This window comes from Acanthochromis polyacanthus, chromosome 12 (genome assembly GCF_021347895.1).
Source record: "Acanthochromis polyacanthus isolate Apoly-LR-REF ecotype Palm Island chromosome 12, KAUST_Apoly_ChrSc, whole genome shotgun sequence".
NCBI lineage: Eukaryota > Metazoa > Chordata > Actinopteri > Pomacentridae > Acanthochromis > Acanthochromis polyacanthus.
In genome coordinates this window covers 2792446-2818252 of record NC_067124.1, presented here as the reverse complement: position 1 = coordinate 2818252, position 25807 = coordinate 2792446, and the positions used below count along the sequence as shown (strand labels likewise).

The 25807-nt window shown below is 39.8% G+C and overlaps 1 protein-coding gene across 1 annotated transcript in view; it reads right to left on the bottom strand.

Moving 5' to 3' along the window:
• Positions 1-10142: 10142 nt before the first annotated feature.
• The window catches only part of LOC110951162 (skin secretory protein xP2-like), a 110873-nt gene continuing 95208 nt past the window's right edge, over positions 10143-25807 (bottom strand). Inside the window, exon 4 of the mRNA XM_051957178.1 lies at positions 10143-10197. The gene's annotated coding sequence lies outside the window, so the exon portion shown is untranslated. The remainder of the gene's footprint in view (positions 10198-25807) is intronic.

The window sequence follows — 25807 nt, the reverse complement described above, 5'->3', positions numbered from 1 at the left end:
TTGTCATGGTTGCCATGGATCAGCGAAGGTACAAGATCATAGAAAAACAGTATGAGTAATATCTCGCTAGTGTCACTAAATGTAAACGGTCTGAACAATCCATGTAAGAGAAATAAGGTAATTCTGAAAATGAGGAAACTTAAAGCACAAGTTGTCTTCATTCAAGAAACACACCTGTCTCAGTTAGAACATGAAAAACTAAAGAAATGTGGTTATAGAAATACTTTCTATAGCACATGCAAGCGAGGCAGCAAAAGAGGGGTCCCCATCATGATACAAAACGGAATCAATTTTGAATGCCTGAAGGAAATTAAAGATGACGAGGGGAGATTTGTTCTTGTTAAAGGGAAGTTAGAGAACGAGATGGTCACATTGATCAGTACATGTGCCCCGCCAGAAAGTGGGAAACATTTTTTCAAAACTCTGTTTACAACTATAGCATGAGAGTCAGAGGGTGTTGTGTTGTGTGCTGGAGATTTCAATGTAGTTCTGGATCATAGGATAGACACAACAAGCGCAAAAAGAAGTAAGACTCATCTTTCTAAATTCATGAATATATCTCTGAAGGAATAGGGTATGACAGATGTGTGGCGAGAACTCCACCCAACAGAGAAAGAATATACACATTACTTGAGCGTGCACAACACGCATTCTAGAATAGACTATGTATTTATGAATAATTGGGACATACACATGGTTAAAGAATGTAAAATTGGAGTGGCGGATGTTTCGGATCACAACACGATCCACTTAATTGTGCACCTTAATAATAGGCCTAAAAACACAACCTGGAGGCTGAACAACGGTATACTGAACAGTAAAACAATAATTGAACAAATTAAAAAGGAAATAAAAAGATGCATTGAAGAAAATGCTATGGATGAAATTAGCCCAACGATCCTATGGGACACTGTAAAGGCCGTATTGAGAGGAAAATTAATAGCGATAACATCAAATCAAAAGAAACAAAAGCAAGCGGCCTATCTTGATCTGACAGGGAAACTAAAAAAACTGGAAATAAAATTTCAAAACACTCAAAATATTCAACTCATACAGGAAATGAAGACCATAAAAGGGGAAATAGACAAAATTCTGAGAAGAGAAATAGAGAAAAAACTTAGATTTGTGAAACAGGAATATTATGAATCTGGTCCTAAAGCTACTAAATTACTGGCGAGGCGTATTAGAAGACAACAGGTAATAAATACAATACACAAAATTAGAGACCCTCAATCAGGCCAACTAAAATATCATGTTGCAGAAATAGAAAACATATTCAAGGATTACTACAAAAAACTATATACACAAATACCCTTATCCAGTGAGGAAGAAAAAAGGCAGTTCCTTAACTCACTGGACCTACCAACTATTGGAGAACTACAAAACAATGATCTCACAGCTCCCATAACATCTGAGGAAGTATCAAAGGCTATATCGAAACTAAAAGCAAACAAAACCCCTGGAAGCGATGGATTTTCATCCGAGTGGTACAGAACCTTTAAAGAGGAACTGATACCTCTCCTTGTGGCTTCTTTTAACTGGACTCTTAAAGAGGGCCACGTGCCACCATCCTGGACAGAGGCAACAATTTCAATAATCCCCAAAGAAGGAAAAGACGCAGAATACTGCAGCAACTTTAGACCAGTATCAATCCTTAACGTGGATTACAAGCTATATACATCTATTATAGCACAAAGATAAATGACTTAATTGATGAGGCCCAAACTGGTTTTATCGTAGGGCGCCAAACACAAGATAGCATCAGGAGGACCATTCAAATAATAAATACAATACAAACTAATAAAAGCAGAGCAGTTTAGTTGAGTCTCGACGCTGAAAAAGCTTTCGATAGTGTAAATTGGGATTTCTTATATTTAGTACTAGAGCGATTTGGATTTAGTAACAACTCAATAAAATGTATTAAAACTATATACCAAAATCCCACAGCCAGAATAAAAGTTAATGGCAGCCTAACGGACAGAATAATGTTAGGAAGAGGTACGCGACAGGGGTGCTGCCTATCCCCGCTCCTCTTCACTATATACATTGAACCTTTAGCACAGGCTATTAGGCAGAGTGAGGAAATAAAAGGGATTAATATTAATGGACAGGAACATAGAATAAGCTTATTTGCTGATGATATCATGATATACCTAGACAATCCCGATACAACTTTTACCCAGCTAATGCATCTGATAAATAGGTTTGGTGAACACTCAGGATACAAAATAAATGTAAATGAAACACAGATCTTGACCTTTAATTATACTCCTTTCCCACAAACCAAGGATACATACCAATTAACATGGCAATCAAAAAAGATTAAATATCTCGGTGTGACTCTTACAAAACAGCTTACTCACCTCTACAAAGCAAATTATGACTAGCCTAGCCATGCTACACCCATGTTTCTGACGGCACAAGAGTCTAGGGAAGCTCGACAGGGAGGGAGGCGGGCTAAAAGGTTGTCTATCAAATCCCTCTGCAGCAATTGGGTAGGTATACAACCAATCAACGCAACGAATAGGCTGACGGAGTTCCGAGAGCACCGGCGGATTGTGGCTAAGTCCCATTAGCTTCCCAACCAGCGGAGCCGCGGAGCCAACTGGTATATTAAGGATTTGCCATATTCCGTCGGTATAAGTCCAAATACGTCTTTCTTCTCAATGAAACACTTCAGTGCCGTCCTTTGTTTGTCTTTCAAGTTGAATTTTAGCTTCAAATCTTTAAGGGCTGTGGCCAAAGCCAAGTCCAAAGATAACTGTTTATTGTGCGCCGGTTGTTTCTGTCAGAATCGTCACGCCTCTGTCGTCACTTAGTTATGCCCGCCTTCTGACTCTACACTTCATGGTGATTGGTCCGGCCAGTTTTAGGAGAATCCAGCCTCGAGCCTTATGGAGGGTAACTAGACCCACCCTGGCAGAGAATTAAATTCGTTGCTGTGGGTTGTCTAGCGCGGCTGGGCTAAATTATGACCCTATTCACATCCAAATTCGTAGAGACATAGAAAGATGGTCGACCTTGCCTTTAGATTTTAATTCAAGAATCGAAATAATTAAAATGAATATTTTCCCTAGGCTGCTATATTTTTTTCAGTGTCTGCCTATCAAGATTCCACAAGAAAAGTTTAAAATCTGAGATAGAATGATTTCCAGGTTTATATGAAACGGTAAAAAACCACGGATAAAATATTGTACACTACAACTGGGAAAGGATAAAGGAGGTATGGCACTGCCCAATTTGAAAAACTACTACTGGGCAGCACAACTCAGGCCAGTGGTTAAGTGGTGTGATGAAAGCTACTCTGCAAAGTGGAAAGACATTGAGAGGGCGGTGGCAGATGTTCCAACCCAGTCCTTGATTGGTAATTCAAAAATAATGCAATCACTACAGGACATGATCAGTCCAATAACTCTACACACATTGAATATCTGGTTTGATTTGGTCAAACAACACAAATTGGAGAGAGATATAAAATTGCTAAGTTGGTTTGCATATGATGACAGGTTTAAACCAAGCCTAAGTGATCACAACTTCAAGGACTGGGGTAGGAAAGGGCTCACAGCTATCTGTACAGTAATAAAGAATGGGAATGTAATGAGCTTCCAGGAGTTAAAAATGAGATATGGATTAGAAAACAGGGATCATTTTAGATATCTTCAGCTAAGAGACTATTATATAAGGGAAATACATACCGCAAAAGCTTTAAATGGTATACTTGATGTAATGAACAGGACATATAGTGGAACAAAGCTCAAGGCAGTCTCAGTGTTGTACCGAAGTTTGAGGGACTCAGAAACTGCTTCTACTCAGTACATTAAAGAGAAGTGGGAAAGGGAGCTGAATATAAACATTACCCTGGAGGAATGGCATAATATGTGCGAAACACAGCACACAACTACGAACTCAAGAACATGGAGGGAATTCGGGTGGCAAAACCTGACCAAAACTTAAGAGTAGACAAACTGGTATCCAGCATACATGCTGGAGGCTATGTGGTGAGAGAGAAGCACATCATACACACATTTTCTGGGAGTGCCATAAACTAAATTCTTTCTGGACAGGTGTTTACAATATAATGAAGGAAATTTTGGGATCTGTAATTCCTAAAGAGTGTAAGGTTATGTACCTTGGAAGTTTAAATGAATATGTTCCAGAAAAAGATAGGTATTTAACTAAAATATTGTTGGTCACTTGCAAAAAAGCAATTACAACAAACTGGTGCAAGGCTGAACCACCCATGACAACTCAATGGTTGGATCTTATCAGAGAGATCTAGAACATGAAAAGAATGACCTACCGGCTAAGAATGAGAGAGAGTGTGTTTGCGAATAAGTGGGAGAAATGGACACAGTTTGATATTGAATGATACTCAAGGATTGACAGACCTGATCATGTGCCCTTTTTTGTTTTGTTTTTTCTAGATAATGGATATTGACAACCATGACTGTTACTCTCTTGTTTTTGTTTATTGAACACATTTGTCCTGTTTTCTGTACCAGACTCGCCATCATGATGCTTATGTATTTCTTTAATTTTTAATGTAAAAAAAAACTCAATAAAAATGTGAGTATCAAAAAAAAAAAAGTGTTCAGCTTCTGCAACTGTTGTTGCGCTAAAAAAGTCTCTTGCAAACAGAGTATGTCACAATTTAATAAAAGACTGTCGACAATCAAACGACGAGCTTGATCCCCCTCGCTGTTTCCGAGCCGCAAACCGCGACAATTATAGGACAAGACTCGTATATCCATGATTCCAAACTAGTGTGCCACCACCATGGTGCCATTACGCGCGCGATCATCTCCTGTGCCAAGCTCAGCCCTGGCATATCCACGGCGAGGCTCATAGTATCTCCGCACGAGTGCACCCTCTGGCCAAAGATCTGGGTCAAACATCTCGTTCACGTCTTTACATTCAGCACAAACTTTAAACGAGCTAAATCGATTGTGCGCAATATCTATCTTAGTGCATGCAACTTCAAGAGCAAGTTTTTCCTTGAGATAATGTGTTAGAGTACCTTCATCCAAATCCGGTGAAAATCTGGAAGCAAACACACTCACTAACTTGGTTCTGACCGTCCTGATGTTACCAACAGTCCCAGTGCCAACGATGGGCTTAGTGGTCTTGGGTCGCTTCACCAGTCCAACCGCAGCAGCGCGTGGTCGAGCCGGAGCCTCCTCTGTTGTTACACGTCGGCCTTTTCTCACAACCTGGTTCCATTTTGGCGACAGTGGCACAGGCAGATTCCAATCCGATGCAGATTTCACCTGAGACGGGTCATCCTCATGGGCTGGAACTGCTGTAGTCACCTCAGTAGCTGGGACTTGGTCCCTTAGGAACTCACTCACATACGTGCCCGTGACTGTTGTCGATACATCCGCATTAGCAACATTAGTTTGTTTTGCCGAAGGGCCATACTCCAAAGTACTCACTCTGTCACGAATACTTTCAGTAACCATACGAAGGTCAGTGCAAATGTCAGTTTGTTGCTTTACAGTATGTTTTAAGGTGGCTACCTCCGCGCTAAGTTGCTCCATTTTTGTTAGTAAACATGAAACGTCCAAACTGTTGAATGACACTGGAGGCAAATCATCCAAATAATATGACACGAATCTGGGCACAGTCTCGCCACACTCGTTCAAAACTTTGAGACAACTCTTGATGTTATTTACGTCTTTCTGTGCCCCTTTGTGAAAGACGTTTTTTATTTGTGTTGAAGGACAGAGCTCAAAGAGAGCCTTCTTAGAGGACTCAATCCACTCAGAGTCAAAAGCATTTGAAGCCAGAATAACAATCTCATCCTGATTCATTGTCTTTAGTTTAACATAGAGGAAATTCAGCAGTTCATCCTCTACAACCACCCTTCCATCTGCGGTGTGATAGATCTCAGGCTTCAAACGAGAACGTTTAAAAGCAGGAGCAACCCGAGCAGCCGAGGCAGAGTCAGCCATCTTTTATCTTTTATGATAACACAGATGAGAATTAGATAATAAACCCGCAGGGTCACTGATTGGTTTGCTGGGCAGGAAAATTATATAAATTACATGCTTTTGCCTTCACAGTCATTCCATCTTAACACAGTCGAACATCTCTCCACCACCATCATCATGACACCAAATGAGGGAATATCTTTTGGGAGATTGGTGAGCCATACATCCAGAAGAGTTCCACAGATTTCGGGGCAACAATCCCCAGGAGGCTGCAGCTGTAGAACATGGAGGCCCAACACTTTGCTAAGATATTTGCTTTTATTTTTTCCTGAAATTTATCACCTACTTACACTAATGTTCTAAAGTTTGAGGTCAACCAGACAATTTCATGTTTTCCATGAAAACTCCCACTTTTATCCATGTGCTAACATAACTACACAAGGGTTTTCTAATCATCAATGAGCCTTTCAACACCATTAGCTAACACAATGTAGCATTAGAACACAGGAGTGATGGTTGCTGGAAATGTTCCTCTGTACTCCTATGGAGATATTCCATTAAAATCAGCTGTTTTCAGTTACAATAGTCATTTACCACATTAACAATGTCTACACTGGATTTATCATTCATTTAATGTTATCTTCATTGAAAAAAAAAACGCTTTTCTTTCAAAAATAAGGACATTTCTAAGTAACCCCAAACTTTTGAACGATAGTATATATTTGTATGTTTTACATTTTGGGACAAATTAACAGCATTTAGCTGTAGTGGAGTTGGTAAAAAAGAAGTTTTTAAATGTAATAATTGAGTTAATGTACCTGACTGCTGTCAATTTCAGGTAGGATGTCAGTGTTGTCTTCTGTCACAATAAAATTAAACACCTTGTTTGCATCATTACATAATCCCCCTAAGGTATTATTGGTCATTTTAATACAATTTTACCTAGTCATTTTATATCTGTACTGTTGACAGGTTACTATTATAAATTTAGAAATATATATCACCTTTATCAAATGTATCCGAACAAATGCAGAACACTTCATATGAGGTATAATAATTAAACTGAGAGCTCTGCCTCTGAGATAAATGATCTCAGAGCTGAGACAGATGATGTGGATATTATAAAAGGCATATCTGAAATAAGGACATAGCTGTTCAAATAGTTATCAAGTCTGCAGCAATTAGTGTTTCAGTGTATTTAATGAACATTAACACCTATTCTTAGTTCCGCTAATAATCATGTGACCTCTGTTTCAGTTCAGTTAAAAATAAAACTGCAACAGTTGGGTCTTAATTCCACTCTGAGAGCAGTGGAAAATTCTCAGCGGTGGAGATTTCCCTGTGTGGTTCCTGTGGTTAGAGTTTATGGAGGGTTTGTGGAGGCGGTGTTAGACAACCAGTGACTGATCCGGTGACTTCCTGTGCAATTCATCTGTAAGCCGTGACTGGCTGACCAGGCAGACAGCTGAAACCACTGATCAATCTCCAAAAGCATTTTCTGAGGATACCAGAGCAACCCATTAAAGTCAGGGAGCAGACATCCATCCAGCTGCAGACAGTGTGTCGATAGCCACGGCACAACAGTGACAGAGTCTGCCATTTTTAGGTCGATAATGCTTTAGATCTGCATGGACTCCCTGTGATCAACCGCTCCACATTTCTGCCTTAATGAGCCCTCAGCGAGTGTGTACGCTGGACTCAGGGGTGTCTGACTGTGAGTGTCTGACTCTGAGTGCATGTACTCCCACACGTGTGTTTTCGGTCTTGTTTTGGTTCTTACAGCTCTTCTAATAAATCCCTGTCCGCATGCTTCAACCTTCACAGAGTTAATAACCTTCTCTGGCCCATGACCTCATTTTCAGATTTAAAAATCCTCTTGGCTGCAGAATTAATGAGTTGTCAACTTGTCATGTGAATTTGAATATGACTTTATACTTTTGTACCCTGTTTTCAAAGGCATGAAAGAAGCTGAAAAAATAACTCACAGCTATATAACAAATGTTGCTATTTAGTTTTAGAAATCCCCAGTGACCCTGTCTGCATATCAAGTGACTCCAAGTGGCATCTTGACAAGAAAGTTAACAAACTGCTTTATCCTGCTCTGGATGATGGGAATCAATGAAATTAAACTACTTATCCTTAACATTTCTGTATTTCAAAATGTCAGCTTTTCCACCTTTTAAATCGTAGTAGTGATGCTGAGATTAGTTCATGAAATATCAAACAGGTCTTACTTTTGATATCAGACAGATTTTGCAAAAGCAACACGTCCTTTTGAATACCTAAATGAAAAGTCAAAGACAAAGGAAAAGGAAAGGCGACATCCCAGAGCTGATTTCTGGTGCAGATCAAAAAGTCTTAGCAATGCCTATCTAACAAAAAATGTGTTATCATGGTCGTAAGATGTGGATTTTTATCAGTGGTGCTACTTTGATCCCTACATCAACTCTAAACACTGATTTTATTCTGTTAGACTCTAATAAATCTCCTCTTACAGTCCCACTGATACAGTGAAACTCTCCTGTAGGTGGCATTTTCATCCCTACAATTCTATAGTGGCGTGGCCACTTTGAGTCTGGCTGACATGGAACTAATCTTAGCTTGTTCCTTACCTCCATGCAAAGAGAACATGGGGTAGTTTGTAATTGTCTGTATTGATCATGGAGTGTGGGTATTGTTTCCGTCTTGCACGATAGCGATCCAATTATTCCCAACGCCCTTCAGCTGAAAATTAGCATTGACAGTGTGACTCACTATGACCCCTGTTAATGACTCCATAGTCTGGAGGGACTGTACAGGCTGGTTATTTATTCATCTACTTATTCAGCCCTACTGACTTGACTAATAGATGCTTTTTTATACAGCTCCCTGTCTCACACTGTCTCAGGAACTCTAAATACTGATTGCCAAAGAAAACAAATCTGTCTGGGGTGATTTCTTCCCAAAGTAACTCTTTGGCTTTCCAAGTTGACTTGTGTCTAATTATCAAAACCATCGACCAGGTTAATTTTATGTTTAATCAGGATTGTAGACAAGAAATCCCTGGCAGTTAGTTTTGATTCTTCCTGATGTTTAAATGGTAATTACTGCATTTAGGAACCCTTCAAAATGTGCAGAGAACAGCTGGAATTGATGTGTAGATCTTGATCATGGCCACACTCTGAGACTTCAAGCTTATAATATACGATTAGAAACTAACAAGTTGTTTGCCAAGAACCTTGACAGTTCTTATGACACTAATTGAATAGTGCTCTCCTTTATCTAATTAAAAGTAGATGTAAACTTTTAAAGTGCAAAAGTGAGGTGACGACAGGAAAGAAAAGCTGTCAGAATAATCACTCCCAGCACTATTAGCCTCTTCTTTAAAGTGTTTCAGCAACATTCTCTAGGAAGAGGAGCATTAACAATCCCACAGCCATAATGTGAGAGCGATCATTTCATTTGTTTGTGTAATTATTCTGCAGAAAAGGTGTCACAGATAATTTGGCAGTGAAACACTGGTGTTTAAGAATGCACCATGAACTCTTGCATTGAAGAACCTCTACAGTTTAATTACAACTCTATTTCTGTCCTTACTAAAAGCAACTTTGTTATTTTAATTATACAGGGCTTAATTAGTTTTTCCTGTACAGTTCTTTGTTGTGACATCTAAACCTCTGTCACCATTGCAAGGTGATGTTATTAACCTTACAGATTTTCAAATCTTGTTGCAGCACCAGGGTTAAAAGCCTTTTCTTGTTTTTCAGCTGATCAAGGACTATGTGTACCACAGATTCAGAGGCAAAAAAACAATGCATATTAAACTCTGCCATTAAACTCTCATAAGCACTTTTACTGCTCTGTAATTAGCCATAGCATTGACATTACATTTAAAGTTGCAACCTTGAATTGGAAACAGTGTTGTCACGCATAATCAAGACAAAACTGGGGTTTAATTCCGTTGGAAAAGAGACATGACTTCATTTAGGAAGCTGGAGAGCAGAAGCAGTGGTTTTAGTTCATGTCAAAGCACCACTGAGTCACTTGTGTGGCTGTAGATTTAGAGTCTTTATCTTAATTTTAGCTAAAGTTTTTACACTACCATTCAAAAATCTGGGGTCACCCAGTTAATTCCATGTTTTCCATGAAAACTCATGCTTTTATTCATGTGCTACCATAATTGCACAAGGGTTATCTAATCATCAATGAGCCTTTCAGCACCATTAGCTAACACAATGTAGCATTAGAACACAGGAGTGATGGTTGCTGGAAATGTTCCTCTGTACCCCTATGGAGATATTCCATTAAAAATCAGCCGTTTCCAGATAGAATAGTCATTTACCACATTAACAATGTCTCTCTGAATATATGATTCATTTAATGCTATCTTCTTTGAAAAAAACTTCTTTTCTTTCAAAACTAAGAACATTTCTAAGTGACCCCAAACTTTGAACAGTGGTGTATGTTCCAAAGCAGTCCTGCCTCAGTTACTGTATAGTCACAGCCCAGTCTTCAAAGCATTATGCAATAACTTTTACGAAGAACAATATTGCATATAATGTATGCCCTGCAATTTTTACTGCAACTTTCATTAGGTTAAGCATAAAGGTGGGCCTTTGTGTGTGGAGTTTGTGTGTTCTTGGGTGTCAGCTCAGAGAAGCTTCAGTCCCTGCAGCCCTACAGGATAAGGCACTTATAGAAAATGGACAGAAACATAACAGCTCTTCCTCCATTAGTGCTAATTATTCTGGCAATGCATTCACCAAAACATGAGGGTAGATAACCGCTAATAGCCCAGTATACCAGTCATTTTATGGCAGGTGGAATCCAATAACAGTCTTTTGAAGTGTATTATCAAGAAGACAGTGTGCTAAAGAACCAACTAATGTAACTATACGATTTTGATTACACTGTGCACTGTATGTTTTCCTAAAAAAAAACAAAAAACACTATAGTCGTTGTAATTGCAAACTTATTAAACATATTCCCGTTCTGCAAGAAATGACTGTGAAGAGAACCCTGCATTTCTCCACAGGGATTCCCATTCTGTCTGAAGTTGTTTTGCCTCTTCACTGCCACCAGGAGAACAGAAGAGAAAATAATGACATTAGACCACATGAGGTGGATAATTAGTTTCATGGTGAACGCATGTCTCACAAACACTGCAGAACAGAGATGTTCCATATGATGTAAACAGTTTCTAACAGGTTATTGGAAATGGTGTTTGAGGTGACTTAGATTTTACACATAACTGGAGAAGATGTGGACAGCAGTAAATCCCGAATTTGCAAATACATTGTGGTGTTATGGACAATAAAGCAACAGTAATATGGTTATTTTCTTTTATCTCTTTGTACCAAAACCTGCAATGAAAGATTAAGGATTACTTTGCTTTTATATCTATGACATTGATTTCAATTAGCTCATTTGAGTGAAAAAGCTGAAAAAGAAAAGGGAAGAGAGGAAGAACAGGAATTATTTTGTGTGTTTATATGTGTGAGAGTCAGAGAGGACAGTGTTTGAAAAGACAGAATTTCAAAGACAAGGGAATTTACCTCACATTCTCTCTGTCTTTGCTTCCTCTGTTTTTGTCTGAAGGGAGAGATGAGTCCTTGGCGGAGTCTACATCATATCAGCAGTGACAGAATGTCATTAACTCCACACCCACTCAGATGCCATTCTCTTTGTTGTGTTTAGAGCCCAGTGGCACCAGCAGACGGAAGCAAAAAGATTCATGCCTCGAGATTAAAGAAAATCCGATTCCTTGCTGACTGATGGAGTAAAGCCTTTTCCTGGCGTCCACAACAGAGTGTTCTTTCCGAGGAAATATCAACCATCCATCACCATCTCCACAACTGTGAGAAGCTAAATTAATGGTGACCTATTGAGTGAATGTGTGAGAGTTCTCTCCTGCATTGGGGGAAAAGGCCTTCGTGTGTGTGTGTGTGTGTGTGTGTGTGTGTGTGTGTGTGTGTGTGTGTGTGTGTGTGTGTGTGTGTGTGTGTTCTTGTACTTGCTACATTGTGAGGGCCATTTTCTGCATTTAACTATCAAAGTGAGGACATTTTGGCCGGTCCTCACTTTGAAACAGCCATGTTTGAGGGTGAAGACTTGTTTTTAGAAAACAGGTATGAATTGAGGTTTGGTTAGGGTTAGGGTAAGGATTAGGGTTAGGCAATCAGTTGTGATGGTTAAGGTTAGGGTAAGGCCCTAGTAAATGCATTACGCTTATGGATGTCCTCACTAAGATAGAAGTACAAACGTGTGTGTGTGTGTGTGTGTGTGTGTGTGTGTGTGTGTGTGTGTGTACTTGCTACATGGTGAGTACCATTTTCTGCATTTAACTATCAAAGTGAGAACATTTTTACAAAGTGAGGACATTTTGGCCGGTCCTCACTTTGAAACAGCCATGTTTGAGGGTGAAGACTTGTTTTTAGAGAACAGGTATGAATTGAGGTTTGGTTAGGGTTAGGGTAAGGATTAAGTTTAGGCAATCAGTTGTGATGGTTAAGGTTAGGGTAAGGCTCTTGGAAATGCATTACGCCTATGGGTGTCCTCACTGAGATAGAAGTAGAAACGTGTGTGTGTGTGTGTGTGTGTGTGTGTGTGTGTGTGTGTAGGTGTGTGTGTGTGTGGTCAGGTGCTGGCTATACTTGTGGGGACCAAATGTCCCCACAACTGTAGGAAAATTGAAAACAATGTCACTTGTGGGGACCTCATTCCGGTCCCCACAAGTTTAAACAGTGTTTTCTTGGCTATGTTGTTGTTACCGAAAAAAAGTAAAAGTGCAAAAACGTTTCTTTAGGGTTAGCCATTGTTTTGGTCTGGGTTAAGGTTAGGTTTGGGTTAGGGTTGGGGTTCAGGGTTAGATCTTTATCTTTTAAGGGCACGGGCCTACCAAACCCAGATAACACTTGCCCCTCCATAAAGAAGGGGCAAATAGTGGTGTGGGGACCTGCCCCTGTTATGCCCAGTCCTCTCCCAGCCCAGACGACGCAAAAAGAAACAAAAGAAGAGGAAAAAGCAAATTAAGAAAGAATCATCTGTGCACCCTAAGAAAAAACAACATGACCTTTGTTTGGTTTTGAACCCAGGGTCCTCAGTTTGAGAGTCAGGGTTCAAACCAGTGAGCTATACTCTGTTTTACTCTAACTTTAATATAAGGAGCCCAAATAGTTAGGGTTAGAAATGGGAAAGACACACATCTTAAGACCCAAACTTCCTCACCAAATCAACTAGCCTCCTGGGGTTTCGAACCTACAGTTCTTCCTCTAAAGGTAGAGGTTCAAACCATTGCACTATCGGTGTTTCGTTCTGATATAAGCCTTTCAAAAGGTCCAACTAATTAGGGTTAGGATACCCAAATAATTAAGATTAGGGTTAAAAAGGAAAAAAGACAAATATCTTAAGACTCAGTCACCCATCATTAATTCAGCTATCCTCCTGGGGTTTCGAACCTGAAGTTCTCCATCTAAAAGTAAGGGTTCAAACCGTTACACTACCAATTTTTCACTTCAATCTAAACCTTCTAAAGGCTCCAACTAGTTAAGGTTAGGAAACAAGAAAGGGTGAGGGTTAGGGTGCACAGTGAAAAATAAAAACCAAATATAAAGAAAAACAATTATTTTAATCAGGAGCGGGACTTAATCGAAGAACCAGGAATTGTTCTGTGGTAAAGATTCATAAAAGTATCTTTTATGAGTGGGCCCTTATTGGGTCCCAACCCCGACAGAGAAAGGGTAAGATGGGGTTCTGTCCCCTGCTGTTGGTCTGGGGCCAGAACAAGTCCAGAGCCCGGCTTCTCCTCCCTGGCGGACGGGGTCCTCTCCATCCCGTTGATCCTCCGCGGTTCTCCCAGGTCCCGTAGAGGAGCCCGTGGGAGGCTTGATGTCGAGTCGACCTCTCGCTGCAGGCCCGGGTGGGTCCCCGTCGTCGCCTCAGTCACCAACGGTTCCTCCAGATGTTGTGATGGGGTCCGCGATGAACCCGATAGGACATCGGCCCTCCGTTGAAGGCCCAAGGCTGGGTCGCCGGCGTCCGTCGGGTTCCTCCGGCCCCGTCTCCTCCTCCTCTTTTCGATGGCTGCTTGCATCTCTCGTTGTCGTCTACTGGTTCCAGATCGTAATACAGGATGAGGTCTCGGAGCTAATGCTCCGTGGTGCCCCACCCGATCTCCAGATGCCGGCAATGGTAAAGGTGGCCGTAGGTCCCCAATAATTGGGTCCTGGTCCTGCACCACCCCCGACCTAAATGAGTCTCGAGGACCCAGAGATGACAGAGAGACAGAAGGAGGGAGAGGAACCGGTAATGCAACACAAGGCTTCAAAGAAGCCTGGGGCCCAGAATCCCCACCATCCACTGGTGAATTTAAAAAGAGTCATTATTGGAAGGTGTAGGAAGTAATGAATCCTCACTGAGGTTCTGCTTAACCTCCATTAAAACAGAGTGGGCTAGCTTGTGTTTGTACCGACTCTTTGCCCAGCAGCAAGCCGTTTCAAAGTCTTGTTCAATAAAAGGCATTGTCTCATGACACTTCATATCATAATAATGTTCATGTAAAATGTCCATAATAGTTTTCATCCAATTGATGGTATTCTGATGTATTTTTTCCACAGTTTCTGGGTTTGGATTTGCTGGTTTAATAACTGAGGTCATCTTCTTGATCTTATTCCAAATACCTTTAGGAAACGGCTGTTCCTCGGATGTTTCTTTCAATCTATATGAATGATGAAAACCCTGTATCATCCTAAAATACCGCTTGGCATAATTATTTGAGTCCATCTTAATCTCCAGCCCACTGTCTTCGTCAAGTCCCTCCTACTAACAAAACCTCATAAGCTTTAAAAGTAACAATAACTTTAATATAATCAACTTAAAAACACATCATTTAATTCTCAAAAGACATAGAATTAAAACATTCCTTGATAAAAATATCATTTAAAAGACAACCTTAACAAAAGAAAAAGACAATTTCCTCCACCCAAGCTCAAAACAAAGTAAGAATTCAACTACAATCAAGTGGAATTCTGCACACCTTGGTAAGGTTTCACAAACATTTAGCAACCAGAGGCTAGCAATGACAAAGAACTTGAGTCCACAATTGTAGCTTTTCAAAAGTCCAAGTCAACAAGATCACTGGAAGCATGTAAAAGCAGATTCAACAATCAAACAGAGACATTCTTACCCCCTAAATCAGGGTTCGGTTAAAAGTCGATGGGTAGAAGGAAATAAAGAAAAACGACCACCTGCCTCGACGTTTCGCTATTCCAACTTCTTCAGGATAAAAAAAAGTAAAAGTGCAAAAACGTTTCTTTAGGGTTAGCCATTGTTTTGGTCTGGGTTAAGGTTAGGGTTAGGGTAAGGGTTAGGGGTTAGATATGAATGGGAGTCAATGGTAAGTCCCCACAATGATAGAAAAACAAAGTATGTATGTGTGTGTGTGTGTGTGTGTGTGTGTGTGTGTGTGTGTGTGTGTGTGTGTGTGTTTTAGCTTTTGCTACATTGTGGGGACCAAATGCCCCCACAACTGTAGGAAAACCGAAAACTATGTCACTTGTGGGGACCTCATTTCGGTCCCCACAAGTTTAAACAGTGTTTTCTTGGCCATGTTGTTGTTACTGAAAAAAGTAAAAGTGCAAAATGTTTCTTTAGGGTTAGTCATTGTTTTGGTTAGGGTTTGGTTAAGGTTAGGGTTAGGGTAAGGGTTAGGAGTTAGATATGAATGGGAGTCAATGGTAAGTCCCCACAATGATAGGTGTGTGTGTGTGTGTGTTTCGAGTGCTGAGAAATGTCCATGAAAGAGTAATGAGCTCCTCCAAATGATGCATCAGCCCCCTGTGGCTCTCAGAGATACAGGGGAATCCAATCTTTTACGCAAGGAATATTGGTGTGACATTTCAGCAGAAAGCAATCGCCACCATCTGCTTTATAGAGGCAGCATTGCTCCCACCTGTGGTCCCAAGAGCACGGGTGGGAGCATCATGGGAGTCCCCCAGAAGCTGCATTGCTTATAGGATCCACTCCGCTGCACTCTCGGTAAGCCTGGGCACAGCCTGGGGTGTAGGTGCCTATTCAGTGCACCGCTGCACACACAGATGTGAGCAGAATACAGATAGGTTGTTGTGGAAGACAACTCATTCAAACCCAGAACACGCATATTCAGATGTGTTCATGTGGACGCACCAGTCGAGCACCGCTGGTCTCTGTGGGACACATTGGAGTCTTGCTAAGTTGTGTTTCCTCAACTGGAGCTGACATGCAGCCCAGACTAATAGATTAAAACGTCTAGGGTGAGCAAATCTCCCAACCTCTTTCCCTCTATTGCTCTTGTCTCTTCCTCACTAGTGGGTCTATTTGATGTGACAGAGCTTCTAAGTTGGGATTTTAGACATGACTGTGTCCTTGCTGTCATTTTGTGGTTGAATAAGAGCATTAAAACACTTGAGCAGCTTTTATCATTCACTTAAAAAGGTATAATAAGCACAATAAAAACACACAGTTCTACTCCACACTCACATTAGCCAATATTTGGCCTACAGGAAGCTATAATGACCCATAATGGGAAGCCATCCATCTGTGTTCCTGAGTTGTTTTCTCAGATTCACACTCATGTTGCCTCCAGTGGAATAAAGATGAACATGAGGCAGCATCTCCCAGCTGGTTCCTCTTTCATCTTGGGTTGCTGAATCATCCAAATCCACTTCAACAAATGTTCTCGGTGAATGAATCCTCTTACTTGAATTGAAAAGGGTTTTTCACCTGTAATCGTCATCAGTTTAATCACTATCACGCTCTCTCTGTATCCTCTGCGTTTGCTCTTCCCGTCTGTCCTCCAGATTTCTTACTAAAATCCTGCTTATCTCTCACATAAAAGCTGTATTCCTCCATGTGGATTGCAACTGCACATGCTTTGCATTTAGTCATTTAGTGCAGAAGAACAGAGATGCTGAGAAAAAAATGTAGATGTGTTCATGACAATAAATCTCTCTTATCTCTTTAAATTACAAGCATTGCAAAGGTTGATCATCCATCCATCCATCATCTACACCGCTTAATCCTCATGGGGGGGGGGGGGGGGGGGGGGGGGCTGGAGTCTGTCCCAGCTGACTGAGGGTGAAGACAGGGGACACCTGGGCAGGTAACAGTCTATCACAGGACTACATATAGACACAAACAATCACACTTACAATCACATCTATACAAAAATTAGAATAATTAATTAACCTCAGTATGTTTCTGGACTATGGGAGGAAGCTGGAGAACCTGAAGAAAACCCACACACGTACAGGGAGAACATGCAGAAAGATCCCAGAAAGGTGGGGGCGTGAACCAGGGATCTTCTAGCTGCAAGGTGACAGAGCTAACCACTCAGCCTCTGTGCAGCCCGCTGATCATGAATAGTTAATAAAAAGTGACACAAGTAGGACAGTACAGAGAGGCAGTGGCATATAACAATGGAGTTAATGTAAGAATTTTAATTGTTCTGTAATTAATAGTTTCTGTGAATAAATTATTTTAATAATGGTCTCCTAATTGGAGAGAAAAAATATGTCTCTCATTATGATGAACCCACAAAGCTTTGTGTAACACTGTAGTTTTTTCCTTCTCTACAAACCTTTTCAGTGTCCTTCAGGTCATTGTTTTGGTTTCATTGTAACTTATTCACTGATTTGGTTCACTCTCCACCACTGCTGTTTCAAGCTGCAACAGGGAACTGCAAAGAAAACAGCAAAAATCCTCTGATAAGCCTCCTGTACACTGACTGAGCTGCACCGAACAACCGACACAGTTAGAGAGTCTTTGTGAACAAGCTGGAAGACTGAACAGATGCTTCTGTCAAGAGTCAGCTCAAATGATAACGAAAAGGTGGGAAAGCATGTCTCCAAACGAACACTAGTGCTGACTACTAAGAGTGGAAAATGATGTTAGTCACTCAGCATTCACCAGTAAAGTATCACAGGTTACTTTAAAAACTTCTAAGCAAATATAACAGTTTTCAGTAGTGATAAGTGAAAGCTGTTATGCTTCCATTTTACACTCTCATTACCAAGTTACTGACATTCAGTTTTGGGACAGCAAATGATTACAACTACATAGTATTGTTCATACTATCTCAGATCAATCACATTCTGCCTCAGGATACAGAGGACACTTTGGGCCCATTTCTTTAATGAAGTAAAAAAAAATTGCAGCTAAACTGCAAGTGGCTAGTGTGTTTATTAAAATGATGTCATTTTTACACCAGCAGAAAAACATCCAGTGTCAGTCACAACAGCAAACAGTTTATCTGCCGCGAGGAATAGCAGGCACCTCCACCTTTACCTGAGCACACAATCCGCCTCCACTAGAAACAAACCCAAGATTAGGGAAAATGAAAAACACAGGGCCACTCCACAGAATGCAGAGAGCCAGGCCAAAGCTCAGTTTGTTTCCATAATCAGTTTCATTTAGACAGCGTGGCTCCCTCAGGAGCGGCTGTAGCACTTTGCACAGTATAATTCCAACACCAGGTGGATTTCAAAGGCAATTAACCACACTAGACACATTACATCACTGCAATTATAACAAATTTGGCAATTATCACCATTTCCCAGCACTATAGGGGGATGAATGTAGCCCTGAGTATTTAGCGAGTTGATCATCCAGTGAGATTGATGGAGCAAAAAGGGGAGAGCTGGGAAGAAAACAGGGAAAATGGCTGTAGTTCTAAGGAACAGAAATAGACTCATTATGCTATTATATTCCCATCATCTCTCACAGTATGTTATCACAGCCTCTGTTCCTTCTTCATCTAGACTTTCTCACACGTTGTGAGTTTTGTCTCTTGACAACAGCACTAATGACATGTTCTGCCAACAGCTAAACTTTCCGTTTGATCCTGGGTCTGTATTCTTGTCTTTTTTTCTACTTAGTTTCCATTTAAATAGAGTCAAGACCTGTATTTTTGGTGCCTGTGGCCCTGACTGATGTAAATGGTTTTACCATTGTTTGTCTTTACTCTGAGTGAAGAACAGTATTATTGCCTTTGTTGCAGGCCTTTTTCATCATACGGTGTCATAAGCCTGTGCTCCACCTTCACTCATATTTCCTGTATTATTGCTAAGGTACCTTCGACAGGATTGTTCTTTTTCTCCTAAAGCACACACCTTGAGATGTCAGGCTTTTCGAGGAACTATCCACGCCATCCTGTTGGGCTCAGGTGGACTGGTACTGAAGCTCTCACACTGTTCAAGCTTTATAAATCAAACTGTCTACACCAGCATCCTTGGCACATCCTAGAGGAAATTGATTCTGGAGAGGACAAACACACTCTCTCTCACACACACACCTTCAACATGCACACAAACACACACAAGGTGCAGATACATGCAAATAAATGAGCACACAAACACATAACACAGAGATAAGTGTTCTGTGTCTGCTCAAGTCTAATCTCACTTTGAAGTTGGGAAAAGTTTGATTGTGTCTGTCCTCTTGACTCGACCCCCCCAACACCCATTAAAGTGTAACAATGGGTCCAATCTGAATCTGTCTGACTCTCTGTCACCTTTGGGAGATTCGGTGTCTGAGAAATACGACTAGTTCAATTTACTTCAAGCCGTGTGTGTGTGGTGCCGTGTAATGGCATGGATGTTCCTTCACAAACCAACTCTGGACTTCAGGAGAGTTTCTGTTGACTGACAAAGAGTTTCTGTGTGTGCTTAGGAATATGTAGTATCTTTAGGGTCGCTGCATACTGAGATGTTGTCTCACAGAGGTACAGAGTGATAGGTGAGAAATATGGGTAGTGTGGTGGCTATGTCCTGTACCGAGCAGTACTGGTTGTGGATGGTGGCTATATAAGAGTTTTGATGTGCACTCAACTAAAAATAAACAAACGGATTCTCCATAAGAGTTGAAATATTCCCAGTTCTTTCTTCTCAATCTTTATCCGTAACTTAAACTTGGTCATAAACAAAAAAATAAAACGCAAAGAAAGTCGCGCACAGTCTAAAACTGTGTGCCTGTTCCTGTGTGTTTAAAAGTTATAATGTTTAGGTTAAGGTTAGGGCGTTCTCTGAAGTCATGAGAAGACATGAAAAGTGTTAGTTTGTTTTTATTTCATTCGTTGACAAAATAATTTTTTTAATACAATACAAAAGCAAAAGTTTTTAAACTTCTGAATGAAAGGAAGCAGAAAGAAGAATAAACTTCTGTAATCTGCGACTTTATAACAATCGGTTCACAATGAGTGTTAAAACAAACAGCAAAGTGACTATAAATCTGATTTTTCTCTCATATTAGACACTATGACACTCACTTATTTTTTGTATTAATATGGTAAATGGACTTGCTCTTATATAGCGCTTTTCTACTCATCAGAGTACTCAAAGCGCTTTTACAACAATTGCTCCCATTCACCCAGACACACACACATTCACACACTAATGTGCAGGTTGCTAATCAACCTGCAACATCAGTCAGTATACATTCACACACCAGTGGAACAGTCACTGGTAGGCAATTCGGGGTTCAGAATCTTGCCCAAGGAAACTTCGGCATGCAGCACATGACTAGGCGAGAGCGGGAATCGAACCGCCAACCATTCGATCATTGGACGACCCGCTCTACCACCTGAGCCACAGCCGCCCCAAATATGCTGGTTTAAATTGTGTTTTTAAATCTTGCGTGTGATTTAGATTCTTTTGATTCCTCATCTGGATTGTTCAATAAATACCTTTCTCGGAAATGCAACATTCCATTAATTTGGTCCTAAATCTCGAGTTTACAAAGATCTGTTCATTTTAAAGTAGACAAATTTTCTATTTTTGCCTATTTGTTCTGGACATTGGTAAACTTTCTGTTTCTTAATTTGCAGAATAGTACAGTCTACAATGTGGTGAAATGTCAACAATTTTAACTGAAGGACTGATGGGTTTGTTGGATCTTTATATATATTTTTTTCGACAGACTATTCTTGTGGGTGTGTGTATGTGTTTATCTATACCGGTGGGGACTTGGTGGGGACTTTGACCTGACTCCACGCTATCTCAGTGGGGACTCGCGTCACAGTGGGGACCAAAAATGAGGTCCCCACGGGGGGAAACAGTGCTTTCTTGGCCATGTTGTTGTTACTGAAAAAAATAAAAGTGCAAAAAAGTTTCTTTAGGGTTAGGCATTGTTTTGTTGTTGGTTAAGGTTAGGGTAAGGGTAAGGGTTAGGAGTTAGATATGAATGGGAGTCAATGGTAAGTCCCCACGGGGATATAAGAACCAGACGTATGTGTGTGTGTGTGTGTGTGTGTGTGTGTGTGTGTGTGTGTGTGTGTGTGTGTGTGTGTGTGTGTGTGTGTGTGTGTGTGTGCTTCAGGCCTCTGGATGACTCTGTGTACGATATAATAAATGTGAGCAGCTTATTACTGCAGTTCTTTCTTGAAGGGCTTTGGAGAAATTACACACACCCCCATACCAGATAATCTATATGAGAAATGATTTTCAATGTGCTGCAGGTTTTGCTCCTGCTCCTAATTTCCTTATATACTCTGTGGACAGAAACTGAGTAAGAGAGTTTCAGAGGAAGAATCCTTGGTCTGACTGCCAGGAAGATGTAGCTGGATGGTCGTATAAATCATCTAGTAGCTTCGAATATCCAGGCAGAGGTGGAAAACTAAAGTCATTATCTCTCCTGAAACTACAGCAAACACTTCAAGAAGTGTGGCATTTTCTGATCCAGCTCCCACACCATTGTATCAAATCAAAAGGAATAGGCAAAGTAAAGGTTAATAAACTCAGATGTTAAGTTTAGTGAAATCACTCAGGCATCAGACTTGCACTGATAATATACAGGCTGGTATAATGAAAGTGTTTTGCTCATTCTGCTGCCATCCAAACAAAACTGCCTCAGTACATCAATATGTTTCTTGGCCACTGAGAACAAAAATGCATCAGCTGGCCTTTCAGAATGTTTAAACAGAAATAGACATTGAGTTTCAATGTACATCTGTGAACTGATTTTTACAGAAGTCTTTGGTAAAAGGTAGAATAACACTCGCTAAGTGTTGGATGGGGCCATTTCCTGGTATTCATTAAAATTCAGTGAGAACGCTATTATGATTTAGATCCAAAAACATCTGCCTTAGTGGATGAGTCACTTAATGGTAGCAGACCAAGGGCTGCAGTAAAAAGGAGGCATGCTAATGGACTAATTTATCTGGAATTAATATCGTTCAGAAGTTCTTTAATGATTGAGAGCCCGGGGAGGTTTTCTGCTGGAGGTTTTGTTAAGGGTCACAGGCCTTTATTTGTAATTTGATATAGTATTTGTTGTTTTTTTACTTTTTTTTACTTTACTTTCAATCCTTAGACATGTCCTTCTCTGCCTTCAGCAGGTGAGGTTTTCATTCAACACGTGAAATATCTAAACATCTACCAGACAGACTGCTGTATTCAGGGTTCCCAGATGACGATAGCTAATGAGTTTAGTGATCCTTTGTTTTTCAGCTAGTGGAAAAATAAGAATCACATTAATGATTTTGACTAAAAAGTCTTCAAAATATTGGAAATCTGGCACATGCACATCTTAGTGATCAGTTAATTTTTGTTGGCCCTGGAGGGAAGTCTACTGCTTTGGTTTATGGCTTAATACCGTCAGAACTAATGACGTTCCCCTCAGCCTCAGCGGTGCTTTATGGTTAGTACTAATCATGGTTCATGGCTGGATTATCCTCCTGAGAGACTCCAGGGTGAAAATAAGTTGTTGGGCATTTTCATTGTTTCCCCAGACACCCAGAAGCCAGCAAGCATTCCAGGGCTGGAATTAATCTTGTTGTAGGTGTAATAATAATAGATGTTTTTCAATACTTCCCCACATTCTAAAGTGATTAATAAAAATAAAATTTAAAAGAACAGCCTGCAGTCAAAAATCTTAAGATGATTCATCTACTAAGTGATTCACAAAAAATGAAGCAAGGTTTAAAGTAATTGTCAGTAAAAATATTTGGAATCAGCTTCATAAATATGAATACTAGTTAGTTTTTGTAATTATCTTTAGTAGTAAACTCATCATATTTGAGTTTTTGACCACTGGTCGGGACAAAACTGTTAGAAATATTAGTAGGCATTTTAAAATATTTTCTGAAATTTTACAGGAAAAAAACTATTCATAGAATAATAAAGAAACATACAGACATGTAACTGTAATGAAAATATTTGTGGTTGCAGCTTTTTAAAGTACATCTATGATGGAATAATATGATCTCACTTCAAGTTTTCATTGTGTGTTAACTGACAGAAAAAATGAAGCCAATAAGTTTGAACTCAGAATAAACGGAAAAAAAAAAAGATTCATTAAAGCACAATAAATCAAATAATGGAGAATGTAAGCACAAATGACATGAACATCTGCATTTTAGGACCCCTGTAGGCCTGGAGCCCTTTAGCAGTTGCATGATTTGCTTCAACCTTCACTAAGCCTTGGTGCAAATTAGAAAATACCATCAAGGTAACACAGTAATGTATGATGTTAAACATGGTAAACATTATATGTGCTAAACATTAGCATGGTAGGATTGTACGTGTGGGGATTTTTCCATGCCAGCATTGGTCTTAAGCTCAAACTCTGATTGCTCTCAAGTCTTGTTCTATGAAATGTTCAACATAATCTTTCTTACAGTTTCTGTTGTGGCTACAGACATCCTGCCTCACTCTAAACTTAGATAAAACAGTCTCAATGTTTTTTTCAAATAAAAGAAAACTATTAAAAATATGTGAAATCGAAGTAAATGGGCAAAAACTTAAAAATGTAGATGAAACAAAATACTTGGGTTTAACAATAGATTCAAATCTTTGTTTTAAAACCCATATTAAAAAAATTGGTAATAAACTAAAATTTAATTTAATGAATTATAAACATATTAGAAATTCTTTAACAACAGAGGCCTCTTATACTTATCTCAATACGATGATTGTCCCGCATCTTTTATATTGTATGTCCAGCTGGTCTCAGGCTTGTGAAACATCAGTGAAACCACTTGAGTCTTTGTATAAGAGAGCCCTAAAAATTCATGATAGAAAGCCTTTTCGATATCATCACTGTAACATCCTTAATAAATACAATTTTTTTAGTTTTGATAATTTAATTAAATTCAATCAAATTTCCTTATTATTTAAAATAATTCATAATCTGACTGCCCCCCCACTGAGAAAGTTTATTACTCTGAGTGCAGAACAAATTTCTCGGTCTACACGGTCGACAGTCAGAGGAGAGTGTATTGTTCCAAGGTGCAGAACTACTTTTGGCCAACAGTCATTTTCTTACAGAGCTGTGAGCCTTTGGAACACTCTTCCCAGTGAAATCATGGCATGCACAGACTTTAGCGTGTTCAAGCGTTTAACTAGAACATGGTTATTGTCGCAGCAAGTTTGTACACATTGAGTGACTGGGGTAAACTGTAACTGTATGTGTTACTGTGTGACTGTTACAATGTACTGTTTTTTTTTTTTTTTCTTTTTTTTTTTTTTTTTTCTTTTAATGGTAACAGCAACCTGCCCAGGGACTACAGGTGGAAATTAGCTCTTTGTGCTATAACCTGGCACATGCATATTTTCCTTATATGGATTAATGTTTATTGTGCATTGTCCCTGATTAAATAAATGAAATAAATAAATAAATAAATAAATCAGCAATAAGTCCAAGTTATAAGTTAAAACTGAAGCATGAACTCAAAATAAAAATGTCAGGATGATAAAAATGTAAAAAAAATGCCTTGATTATCTTTGATTTAGCCTCTCTGTGGATGCCACAAAGCAATCTGATCAACCTTCAGCATTACCTGGACCCTTTGTTTGTGTGAGATGTGCATGTGATAATTAGCCATGCCATGATCCATGTAATGAGAGATTATTTTTGGAAACGTTCACAGATCAGACATGGTGGGAAGACGTAGAACGAGCAGGGAGAGAAAGAAACAAGCACACTGAAAAGATCCAATCTTCCCACACTGTTTAAAGCGAGAGGGATAGTAGCAGATGGTAATGTGCAACAACACGGAACGCCTGCTTAGTAACAGAGTTTTATATCACCAATACAGAGCAGACTGGAGATGACGCTCACGCTGCCAGCTTCAATAAGTTCCCCATTAGACACACGATCTAGTATGTTTGTGTACAGTTTGTGTACACACACACACACACACACACACACACATACACGTGTGACAAGCCAAGAGGGGACTGTCGTAGAAAACTGGTAACAGTGGCCCAGTGTTTCGAGATATTTTGTTGAAACAAAAATCATTTATAAAATTTTCTTTTAAGGTCTTTCAACAGAATATAACTTCAAACATGCATTTTTTTATTTTTTTAAAAAACTGCCAAGAGGGGCCCATCAGCCATGCCTGACATCTACATATCAAAGAGTGGCCCTCCATAGCCTTCCGTGGAGCTGTAGGTGTTAACACAACAGTTCAGCCTGACTGACACCTACACATCAAAGAGTGGCCCTCCATTGCAGGCTCTGGAGGGCCCCTCTTTTATATGTAGATGTCGGTCAGGGCTGCAATGGAACTGTCTGTGCAATACACAAATTGATTGGTAGTAAGTCTACGTGTAACTTTAAAGTTTTAAATGTTTAAAAACCTCACCAAATATTGTGAAAGTCATTTGGTCTAAATAGTTTTTCTTCTAAATCCTTGATTTGTGTTGCTTAGTTACATGCACTGTGACATCACAAACAATTACTGAATTTTTTATATGTCCCACTCCATTGACATATATTCAGAAATACGGTTGAAATCTTTGTAAAGTAATATTTTTTTAATGTTTGAAACACTTCCTGACAACAAGCATGTCTTTATCATTTTATCTTAGGGGCGCTCACATTTTGCTGGGCTACTATGAAATTACTATGAAATGAGATAAATG